We start from the raw sequence: 12,681 nt of genomic DNA on the forward strand, positions 1-12,681 counted from the left end.
CTTTTGGTGCAAATCCAGGACTGAGTGCGTCGCACAACAATTATTTCAGGCGACATTAAGAGTCTATTCGAGGTAGCAATTGATTCATCCATCTAGAGTTGACTACTACATTTTTAATTATATTATGTCTTATTTATATTCTGAGTTAAAGTTGTTCTTATTTTGGATATACTATGCATATTTTGACTTCAGGTTGTATTAGTTAGTTCTTACATAGAGATACCTAGTTTGGGATATTATATGGTATCTTTGGCTGTGCATTTCCAATTTTTGCTGTATATATGTAGTTTGACTCTGTTTTAAGAGTCTTTCCTTAGGTTATTTTTATTATCTTTTATTTTATGTTAGTTTGGGATATAGGGGTGATGTTTGGGCGTATTTATACATCTAAGTACCATAACTTACCCATGTTTTAGCTAAGTTTTAAGGATAAAATACATAATTCTTGCACTTTGTCGATTTTTAGTTAAGTGAGCTGACCTATGTGATTAGCATGATTTTCAGGTACTAATGAGGAAGATTACGACACTTTGGAGACCTGTGGATAGCAAAGGAAACTTCACATAAAAGGAAAATAGCTTTTGGACTGAATGTAATATGTGGGACCTTTTTCCCGGGCAAACTCAATATTTTTAAAGAGTTAAGGATGCAGTAGCAATTTATTAGAGAAGGATGTTATTAAAAGCCTTATGGCTGAATTTTTAGGGATGAATTCATTATTCTGTATTATTTTGAAAACAAGAGAAAGTGGCTTAGCTTGAGGAGAAAGAGAGAGAAATGTTTCTCTCTCTTATTTTCGCTATTCATCTTCTCCACCAAGATCGTTCTAAGTTTTGGTATGATAAATATTTCTATTGTGATTTCTATTTCATTCATGAGTAGCTAAGTTTATTTGTTAGGGTTATGGAAACCTTGTAGTATACTCTCTACTGCTATGGGTTTTTGAATTTATGATGTGTTAATTCACTTATATCATTACTCTCTTCGTTATGATTGAATTCTCGTGGTTTCAAACATAGGGAATGTGCCATTATAGCAGTCACTTGTTCGATAGAAAAGTTATTGTTTGGAAAAGAGTGTAGTGATAAGAAAATAGGGTTTCCAACCTCTATTTTACACGTTAATGCCTTAGCAGGATTAACTACTTAGATAGTTCGTATGATTGGTTGTGCACTTTGGATTCAAGAGAACTAAGGTGAATAAATCCTTGATGGTTGAGAAACACTTGGATTTAGAATTAGAATACATCTCTCTATAAGTGCATGCATGTATAAATCCTTATTACTCAAAGTTAATAGAGAAGTAAAAGCTACAAGGTGGACATAACCCTAACTTGTCATTCTCTATGATCAAATATTAATACACATATTGCTTCATTGTTATATTGTAACTATCATTTCAAATTTAAACCAAAACCCCCCATTTAGGAACCTCTGACCAACAGTCCAATAATAACTACAATACTTAGTAACATAGTATTCCCTGTGGGATTCAACACCTAACCTGTTTGGGTTCTATATTTGATAATGACCGCTTACTCTCTCGTAAGAGGGGTGTAATTTAGGCGTATCAATTAGTTGTCAAGTCTTTCCACGACAAGTGCCATCATAACCCTTGGTTTTTAAGTTTTGAAAAATTAGTATCAGAGAAACCAAGTGTATTTGTCTTAACAACGTAAGAACAAGGTTTCAAATACAGTATTATAGATTAGTACATTGAAATTCATATCTCTCTTTGAGAGGCTATAATATATCTTTTGGAAACTATTCGTGTTTTTGTTTTTTATCATGCAGATTTTTCATAACTTATGTTCTAAATAAAATTTTAATATTTTCTATACAGATGGTGATGACTAGATCTCAAGAGGTTAGAGATGTGGAGCCTTCATCCAAGGAAAAATCCTAATCTAGAGGGAAAGTTGTGAGTTGTGGATGAGCTCAAGGTAGTGGGTTGGCATAAGGATCATTCTCTTTCAGAGGTAGCACTAAGGGACCATCCTTTCAGCCTTTGGTTGAGCTAGTTTGAGACATAGGTCCTACTTTGGTCCCATCAAGTTCTTCTACCCCAGTCTTGGAGGGGTTACTAGTTCACTTGTTATACTTTTGGAGGTTGTTGCTTTGAGAGTACTTGGTGTTCCTCCAACTACTTGTGTTGTACCTCTATATATGCCAGAGTTTTCTTATGGTGTTTCTCTGGTCTTGAGTATGGATCCTTCAGTGGTACCAATATCAATGTATGGTACTCCATTAATGTTGAGTGTTATTCTTTTTTCAGCGCATGTTATTCTTTTTTCAGCGCATGCAGCTGAGTATGCTATTTTAAGATCAAGATTTCTGCCTTAGTCTATGTTACCTCCTTAGGTGGGATATTAGCAAGCCACATTTACTATGCCTCCTATTATTACGAGTATAGTTATGTCTTCTAAGGATCAAAAGAGGCTTGAGAGATTTACTTTCTTGGGTCCTCCTAGGTTCAGTGATGTTGTAGGTAAAGATTCCTATGATTTCTTGATTGACTATCATGAGAAGTTGCATGACCTTGTTTTCTTGAGTTATATGGGTTGCTTTTACTTTTTATTAGTTGAGAGATGCAACCAGAGATTGCTAAAGGTCACTTGATAGTTGTAGACCTCTTGACTCTCTAGAGATAACCCGAGATCAATTTTCTAAGGCTTTTTTGGACATGTTTATGCCTTTAAGTCTGAGGGATAAGATAAGAAATATGATTGAACATTTGGAGTAGGGCACCATGAATTTTACAGAATATGAGGCATGCTTCCATGGCTTGTCTATATATTCTTGTTTTAACATTGCCACTGAGTTTGATAAGACTTAAATACTCATGAAGATGGTGTATGTATCTCTTTAGCTAGCTACGACTCAGATAGTAGTGTATGGAGCATCATTTTGGAGTATATTTAATCATGCTAGGATGACTGAGACTACTCTTTAAGGATTTTAGGGAGGCTCCAAGAAGGTGCGCTATTAGGGAGAGTTCAGAGGTTATACTTCTCAAGGTAGGGATTCTAGAGGCTTTTGTGGGTATTAGGGTAGATCCATGAAGGAAGTTTTATAGAGCTCAGGTAGTGGTTCTTTTGGTTTAGCAACTTTGGCTAGCTGTTCTAGCTCAGCCGTACCTTCTTTTATTGAGTTAGGCTGTAGAGTTTTCTACATGTGTAATAAGGTTATTTATTTGGCTAAGGGTTGTCCCCTTCATGTGTTTTGAGCTACTTCAATTTTTTTTATGAAAGGTAGAGGTTCAACTAGAGAAATACGGGGCAGAGGTAGTGGTGCCCATGGAGGTGGTCGTAGGGCTACTCAATTTGGTGTGGATGTGTACAATGCTATACTATGCCCACTAGACCAGAGGTAGAGGCTTTTGATGATGTTATCATAAGTATCATCCCTATTTATTTCAGATCTGCATCTATTTTATTTAATGGGGGTCAACTTTCTCCTATGTGTCTACATATTTTGCTTTGGGTTTTGTTTCTACTAGTGAGACTCTTGCAAAGACTATTTGTATATCTACCTCAATTGGAGACTCTTTAGTGTTGGATCAGGTATACTGATCAGGCGTTGTGATATTTGTCGGGCGTGATACTTAGGTAGATCTACTTGTCTTAGATACGATAGATTTTGATATCATCTTGGGTATGGATTTGTTGGATTCATGCAAAGCTATCCTAGATTGTTATGCTAAGACCGTGACTTTCGAGTATGCCAAGAATAGCTTTGAAGGGTGTGCTTCATTCAGGTCCTAAAAGAGTTATATGTTATCTTCAGACTCGTCACTTGGTTGAGAGGGGGTATTTGTCTTCTTTGGATCATATTTGTGATACTAATGTTTATTTTCCTCCTTTCTTAGATTTAGTTTATGTTGTCCATGAGTTAAAGGATGTTCCTTACAAATTTTCCTAGTATGCCTACAAATTGTGATATCCACTTTGGCACTGATGTTGAGCTGGTGTAACGCCCCAAATCTGGTACCCGAAATTCAATATAGTGCTCATGACTCTAAAGGACCACAAGCTAACCTATGACTGATATCTGTGCCTGTATACTGCATGATATATTGTATAATATGGAAACATGAACTGAAAGGTCATAAGGTTCAAACTGTACCATAATATTTGATAAAATATAACATCTGGGATGGGGTATAAATACCAAAAACAAAACTGTCTAAACATAGTGTAGTCTGAAAAGCCTCTAAAACATGACTGTCTGAATAAGGAGTTGATGGGACATGTCCCCAACTAACTTTGACTGCTAAAATAACAAAGTACTAAAATAATGAAATAACTAATCATATCGTCCTCAAAGGATGAGGACTCACTGCTGATATCTGGAATCTACTGATGCTCTGGAGCTTGTGTCTCTAAACCTATGGTATAAGACACCATAGTGCAAATGCATTAGTACTTTGAATGTACTGGTATGCATGTTAGGTAGGCTGAATGCATGGGGTTCATATGCATGAACAATACTAGATAATTGACTAATTTGAACGTGAGATTACATGCATGAATACGTAGTAACTATATCTGAGATCGTGATAACCTGAATTTTCTGATAACTAACATGACTAATAACTAAGTTATGATGGCTGATATAACTGATAACATGAGTGACTGTATTTGACAGTTATAAATCTAATAGAACTAGCTAAGTTCCGTACTATTCTGAGTTGACGATATCTGAAAGTCCTGAATTCTATAACTGAAACTATGGGAAGTATTCATCTAACCGACATGCCCCTAATATGCCATTATGGCTGAATTAGGGTCCAATCTGTAACCCAAGTTTGAAGGGGGTCAATATCGTGCCACTAGTAAGGACAATCTCGGAGTAACCCTCATATAACAGGTAACTCTAGTGAGAATGATGGGAACCATCATATAACAGGTAACTCTAGTGAGAATGGTGGGAACCCTCATATAACAGGTTAAGCTACCTCATCTACCATCATATAACAGGCTATGCTGTCTCAACCTATAGTGGCTACGTAGTTCTGGAATGCAAGGATTGCTTCTAAGAATTACCCCCTCATATAACATATGAGTTTCCATCCTTGGGTTCACTTGGTGCTAACTTCTACTCCCATCTGAATAGATACTAAACATGGATTACTAAACTGAACTAGATTGAATTAACTAAATTTTATTGAATGATGGAATAGTACTGAGATTACTAAATTACTGAGATTTCGTAAGTCACATAACTAGCTAAGTTCTACGGATCATGGCTTGACTGAGATTATCATGAGAACATGACACTAAATCTAGGCACACAAGTAGATTTTTCGGATACAAGTACCCCCAGGACTCGATGAAAGGAAACTCACAAGGCATGACATTCTTGAATACATGACCAACATCAATTTCAATACATAGGAATAACATGGAAGTCATTTTCGTTCACAATTTATCTATAGTGCATAATTTCTATCCTCCTAGGCATTTTATCAAACACCTTACATGCATAACTTAAGGCATATTTGGAATCATCAAATATCACAAATCATAAACCACCAAATTCATGGATTTCAATTTATATGCTAACGTAGTTTTCATAATTTCACATAAGGATCCTAAAATTTGAATGAAACAATAACCATCACATAACTTGAGCAACCCACAACATAATAATCATGATTTATAATTTAAAATAATGTTCTTGAGCTTTATGTATGAAAGGATTCCATAAATCAACACAACACATACCTTAGTTCTTGGTTTAGCGATGATTGACAGAGAGACTTTCTTGAAATTAAATCCCCAATTGAAACCCTAGCTTGTTGTTGAGTGAGAATTGAGAGAAACTAGTATATTTTGGGTGATGAATGGCTAAATCACGTGTTATAGGGTTTAATTAGGGGTGGAAAATTGACCTTTTTAATCCTGGATGCATCTTTTAATTTCAGTGAAATTTTCCTGAATTGGACGGCGCGATGGGCGCTATCGCGCCGTGCCAATGGAATTTGACAATTGGGAAATTGAGGTATGGCGCGATGCAGAGCCATCATGTTGCAACTTTATTTATGACCTAGAACTTTAGCGCGATGCGGAGAAATTGCGCTGAGACACTGGAAAAAGGACAATTGCCATTTTAGCTTGTGGCGCGGCATGCCACTGACCAATTTTGCACTGTTTTATGATAAGAACTTGAAATTGTCACAACTTTTTACCTAGTTATCCTCATGAAATAAACATCATTCAATTTAGAAAGTAATACTAGATATTCTTGAGACAAAATAAGTTAGGAAACTTTGAGGTATTAGAGCCGGGCACTAAGACTATTTTTATTCTTTCTTATAGGATGGTCCCAATCGAGTTGAATTAATTGAAGGATCTATTCCAGGGGATATTAGATAAGGTATTTATCCAACCTAGTGTTTCACCTTAGGGTGCGTCTATCTTTTTTATGAAGAAAAAATATGGTTCTATGCATATGTGTATTAATTATCAGCAATTAAAAAAATGATAGTTAAGAATAAGTATCCACTTTCTTATATTGATGATATGTTTGATCAGCTTTATGGTGATTTGTTTTTTTTGTATATTGATTTGATACCCGAGTATCACTAGTTGAGGATTAGAGCTTTGTATATTCTGAAGATAGCTTTTCAAACATTGTACAGTCATTTAGAGTTCCTGGTCATATTCTTTGGGTTGACTAATGCCCCAGCCATATTTATGAGGTTGATGAACTGGGCATTTGACCTTATTTTAACTCCTTTGTTACTATATTAGTCGATGATATGTTACTTTATTCCTAGAGTATGGCCAATCATAAGGAGCATTTGTAGAATGTGGTTAAGAGATTGAGAAAAGAGAAGTTGTATGCCAATTTCCCCAAGTAAGGTCTTTGTTTGGAGTCTATTTCTTTCTTAGTTCTTATGTGACTAAAGATGGTATTATGGTCAATCCTACTAAGATCATAGTGGTTTATGATTGGACTAGGCCTACTTCTCATATCAAGATTTCTAGTTTCATTCGTTTAGCAGGTTACTATCGATGTTTTGTTGAGGGTTTCTCATCTATTATAGCTTAGTGATCAAGTTGACTCAGAAGAAAATTTCTTTTCAGAAGTCTGATGCTTGTGAGGCGAGCTTTCAAAAGCCCAAGGATTTGTTGACATCATGCTCCTATATTTAAATTTCCCAAGGAGGGTAGGAGGGTGTGAGATTTACCATCTTTTATAGTACCTCAAGTATTAGTTTAGGTGTTATGTTGATGTAGGAGCATAAGGTGATTTGATATACATCTCGTCAGTTGATGCTCGATGAGGGAAATTACCATGCGTATGATTTGGAGTTATGTGCAGTTGTTTTTGCCTTGAAGTTTAGAGGCACCCTTTTATGGAGTCCGTTGAGAGATTTTCTTGAATCATCATCTCCTTCAATATTTTTTCAACCAATGAAATCTTAATATGATGCACCGACGTTGGCTTGATATGCTTAAGGATTATGATCTTACTATTCTCTATCATCCTGGTAAGGCTAATGTAACTATGGATGTCTTGAGCCAGATGTTTGCTATCACGGCTAGCTTTGCGTATATTTTGACACAAGAGAGGACTTTAGACTTAGAGGTTCAGTATTTAGATAACCATATAGTTAGGCTTAATATTTTGACACCTGGCTATGTTTTGGCATTCATGAAGGCTAGGTTTTCTTTGATGGAGCAGATTCGGGCTCATTAGTTTGATGATGTTGGGTTAAGAGTGATTAGAGATAAGATGTTGAGTGGTGAGGCAAAGAAAGCCTCACTTTTTTCAGATGGTGTTTTAAGGATTGAAGGTCAAGTTTATATGCTAAGAATGGATGATTGGATTAGACTAATTTTAGAGGAGGCCCATTGTTCTAAGTATTGTATCTATCCAAGAGTGACTAAGATGTATCATGACTTGAGGCAACATTACTGGTGGGGTTGTATGAGGAAGTATATAGTGGATTTTTTTGCTCATTCCCTATGTTACTAACAGGTGAAGGCCAAGCATTTGAGACCTGGTGGTTTGCATTAGACATTACCTATATCCATGTGGAATGAAAATAGATTACTATAGACTTTGTGACTGGGTTGCCTCATACTTCTCGTGGTATGGATCATGTTTGGGTCATCATGGATTGATTGACAAAAACTACTTTTTTATTCCTGTTCAGATTTCCTTAATTTTTGAGAGGTTGGCCTATATCTATATTCGTGATATAGTCCATCTTTATGGTGTTCCAGTGTCTATCATCTAAGGTCGAGGTTCAATATTCATATCTTACTTTTGGAAGGCTTTATAAGAGGAGTTGGGAACTCGGGTTGGTCTTACCATAACTTTTCACTCCCAGATCGATGGTCAGTCAGAATGGACTATTCAAGTTTCAGACGTTATGCTCTACAGTTGTGTGATGGACTTTGGTGGTGAATGGGAGCAATATTTAGCTTTGGCAGAGTTTGCGTATAATAATAACTACTATTCTAATATTGAGATGGATCCTTTTGAGGCTTTATATAGTAGACGTTGTCGCTGTCTAATGGGTTAGTTTTAGGTTTTCTGAGATTAGACCTCGAGGTAAGGACTTGCGTTATGAGTCATTAGATAGGGTATGGGTTATTCAGGAAAAACTTCAAGTGGCTCAGAGTAGGAAGAAGTTCCACACAGATCGTACACTTCATGCCTTGACATTTGGCGTTGGTAAATGTGTCCTCCTTTATGTCACACCCACGAAGGGCGTGATGAGGCTTGGGAAGAGGGTTAAGCTTAGCCCCAAGTATAATAGACATTTTTAGATTCGTCGGACTGTTGGTGATGTGGCTTATGAGTTAGTATTACCCCTAGATCTAGCAGTTGTTCGCCTATTTTTTCATGTTTCCATGCTTCAGCTTTACATTCTGGATGAGTCTTATGTTATTAGTTGGGATTTAGATAAGTTAGATGAGAGGTTGTATTTTGTTGAAAAGCCCATCTCCATTCTAGCCAGGGATGGTAGACGGTTGTATTCTAGAGATATTTCAGTGGTTAAGGTCTAGTGAAGACATCAACTTATAGATGAGGCTACTTGGGAGGTCGAGTTTGATATGCATAGTAGTTATCCCTAACCTTTTGTTGTTTTAGGTATTTCTCTTGCCTTTAGTTTGAGGATGAACTAGATTTTTAGTAGTGATTCTTGTATTAAATTTATTTAAGTATGATTTGACTATTTTACCCCTAACCATTATTCTTGGTGGTATTTCTAGGACTTGGGGATGATTGGCACAGTTCCCAATGCCTTTTGGTTTGATTTATGTGAATTTACAATTTTGGTGGTTATAAAGCTCTATAGTTGACAACAGTCAACATTATTTGATATGTGCATTGAATGACAAAATAGTCTGTGCCAATAGATTCAGAACATCGATTCTAGGTTACAACATGATTGGTATGATTTATGGCTTTTATATTGCATTTTGACCCTCGGTTCAAGAAGTTGTGAAATTGGGTTTCGGTGATCAACTTTGTGAAAATGACTTTTTTCAAAAATCTAATATCTTCATAGAGTCCAGAGAATCGAATTTTATTAGCTAGCATAGTTCGTTTGTGTTCTCGAGATTCTAAATAAATATCGAGGGGTCTGCGGAGACATGGAATTCTTGAAGTCTCCCGCTAATGCACCGCTTAAGCAACATTTTGGTTGCTTAAGCGACCCACTGTGTTACCCAAAGTGATGCTTAAGGAACATCATACTTGCTTAAGGGATCGCCGCTTAAGTAACAGGCTTGTCGTTTAAACAACAACCATGTGCAGTATAAGAATCGCTTATGCGACCACCAAGTCTCTTGAACGATGGCCACTTAAGTGACCCGGTGGTTTGTTAAGCGTTCCCTGGGTGGTATTTATACCCCCTTTTCATAATTTTCACCATTTTTGAGACATAGAGCTTGGGATTTTGAGTTGTTGAGCTATTTCTTCCATTTTTAAGCTTGTGTAAGGTCCAAACCCTTGTTTTAATCATTTTCCTTTGATTTTTTATTATTAAAACCTTGATAAAACATGAATTCAAAGATGGAAATTGAGGATTTTGGCCTGAAAGTCCAAATTAATATTTTTTCAATTCAAACCTCAATTCCAAATCATTTTCACTTGGTTTTCTCGCTTGATTTCTTCTAATCATGGAAAATATATTCTTGGACAAAAATTTAAGTTTACCTTTTTTTTTTGAAAACTCATTTTGGGGGTCTATTTTGACCCCGACCCAAAAATATGCAATATGTGTTTCATTGGCTTTCTGTTAAATATACAATATGGATTTTATTGGCTTTTTGTTAACACGTATGTTCTATATTCGTATGTTTGAGTTTATTTCAGGTTCACCCGTGAGGGGAAAACTCTATGGTGAAGGTTTTTTAGTCCAGTTTTCAACATTCAGAGTAGGTTTTGGGTTAACTTTCTTCATATTAGGCTGGATAGTTAATATTGGTTTCAAATGATTTTATGGGTATGGGAACCAATCATGGAAATGCGTATATTATGTATGGTGCCCGTGTGAGGGCCTTTATTGTTGTTATCTGATGGTTTTGAGACATTATGTTCTATGGGTGATCGTGTGAGGTATTATTTGATGTTGTTGACTTGTGTATATGTATTTGGTTGTATCTTTTTTGATGAAAAAGCTTAAATTGGAGTTTATGTGGTAACAATGACATATTACTATGTATTTTTACTCTATTGACATCTGAATTACATTCGATTCATGGATGGTTGGAGTATTAACTAGATTTTGTCTCATCTGGCTTGTATATTGGATGGATTTAGAAACTCTCATTCTGGTTAGTTGTGAGCATTTCAGCCTCATATCACATACATTCATGAAACATTGGTGCTACCATAGAAATATCAAAAACTCTAGCTTTTTTCGACCAAAAACGTGACATCTTTAAAAGCCCTCTACCGATTTATATGCCAGAGAGGCATTATTGATATTAGTATTGGATGTTGATTGTATATAGGCTGATAACCCCTCATCTATCTTACCTCTCGGTAGGTGTATACAGAGGTTATGTGATGATCTCGTGCATCACATAATCATCATTATCATTGATTATCATATGTATTGTGCTCATTCTGTGACGTATTATCATATTGATATTATATCTGTCTATGTGTGCTTCTTTCTTATACTTTTATGTGTGGTATCTATGTACTTGTGCTTCTTTCTCGTACTTGTGTGTGGTATATGAGAATGTTATAGAACTATTAGTGGAGACGATGTGGGCTACTATTGGGACATTTTCTGATTACAGGTGATTTGCCCATAGTGTTTATTGTATACTTTACTTTCTACTTTGATCAATCGGCCTATGATACCTATTGAGTACAAGTAGACCGTACTTATTGCAACTATGCCTTTTTGGGGAAGATCCTGGTTTGATTGTGTCACACAATAGTTTATTCAGTAGACACTAGGAGTTTATTTGAGGTAGCTATTGATACATGCATCCGGAGTTGACTACTACCTTTTCATATCGAGATTATGTCTTATTTGTATTCAGAGACAAGTTGTTATATTTTTAGATATCCTAAGTATATTTTGACTTTGGATTGTATTAGTTAGTTATTACACTAGGGCACAAGGTTTCGGGATATTGTATGGTATCTTCGGCTATGTATTTCCCATTTTTGCTGTATATGTGTGGTCCAACTCTGTTTTAAAAGTCTTGCCATGGGTTTTAGTATTATCTTTGATTTTATATTAGTTTGGGTGATCGTCTTACTTATCAAGGCTTTCTGCGGTAAATGCCATCATGACCCTTAATTTTTGGGTCATGACATATTGCTTGCCACAAATTCCCCTCCCCCTAAAATAACTGCTTGATAGTTCAAATTACAGCATCATTCTCGCTTATATCCATATTCCCTATGAGATCGACCCGATCATCAGTTGGGTTTCATATTTGATAAGGAGTGTGTTAAATTCTTTTGGAGGTGAAATTTCGATGACTTCAAATTTTGGAGCCATTTTTGGTGAATATATTTTATGATTAAATTTATTCTATTTATTTAACTTTTAGTCCTTACTTTATAATTTGACCTTTTTGTTATTTTAGTTTTGTTTCTAGGTTTCACATCAGTGAATGAACAATACTCGAAGTCAAGTCAATCCCCTAATTCTACTTGATCTTAAAATAAAAAATACTCTGAGAGATTGGAAAAAAATAGTTAATGATAGACAACAAGATAGAGAACATGAGAAATCAGAGCAAACTACTGCCTAGATATTACATGAGGAAGAGGCTAGATAAGAAACATCTAGGTTAGAAGAGGTAGCTCACTAGGCTGCATTAGATGAATAGCAAAGGCAAAGAAAGAATGAAGGCCATGATCACCCTCGTTTTTAGGTCCCATAGTTTGCTGATGAATATGATGATATAGGTGAAGTAGGAGCTATTATTCAACTTGAACTACCAATTGGAACTAAGTTTAATATAATTAGTGCTTTGATGCAATTGCTAAGCATAAAAAGAGTATTCACTTGCTTGGAAATTGCTGATGTTAACTTGTATATAATAAACTTTGTAGGAATTTTCAATTCCTACGAGATACTTGGGGTGAACCAAGATGCTATCAAACTGTAATTGTTTCCTTCCTGTTTAACTAGTGAAGCTACTCTATATTTGACAAAGTTTCCAAATAGATACTACCTGACAGG

The sequence above is a fragment of the Capsicum annuum genome, chromosome 7 (genome assembly GCF_002878395.1).
Source record: "Capsicum annuum cultivar UCD-10X-F1 chromosome 7, UCD10Xv1.1, whole genome shotgun sequence".
NCBI lineage: Eukaryota > Viridiplantae > Streptophyta > Magnoliopsida > Solanales > Solanaceae > Capsicum > Capsicum annuum.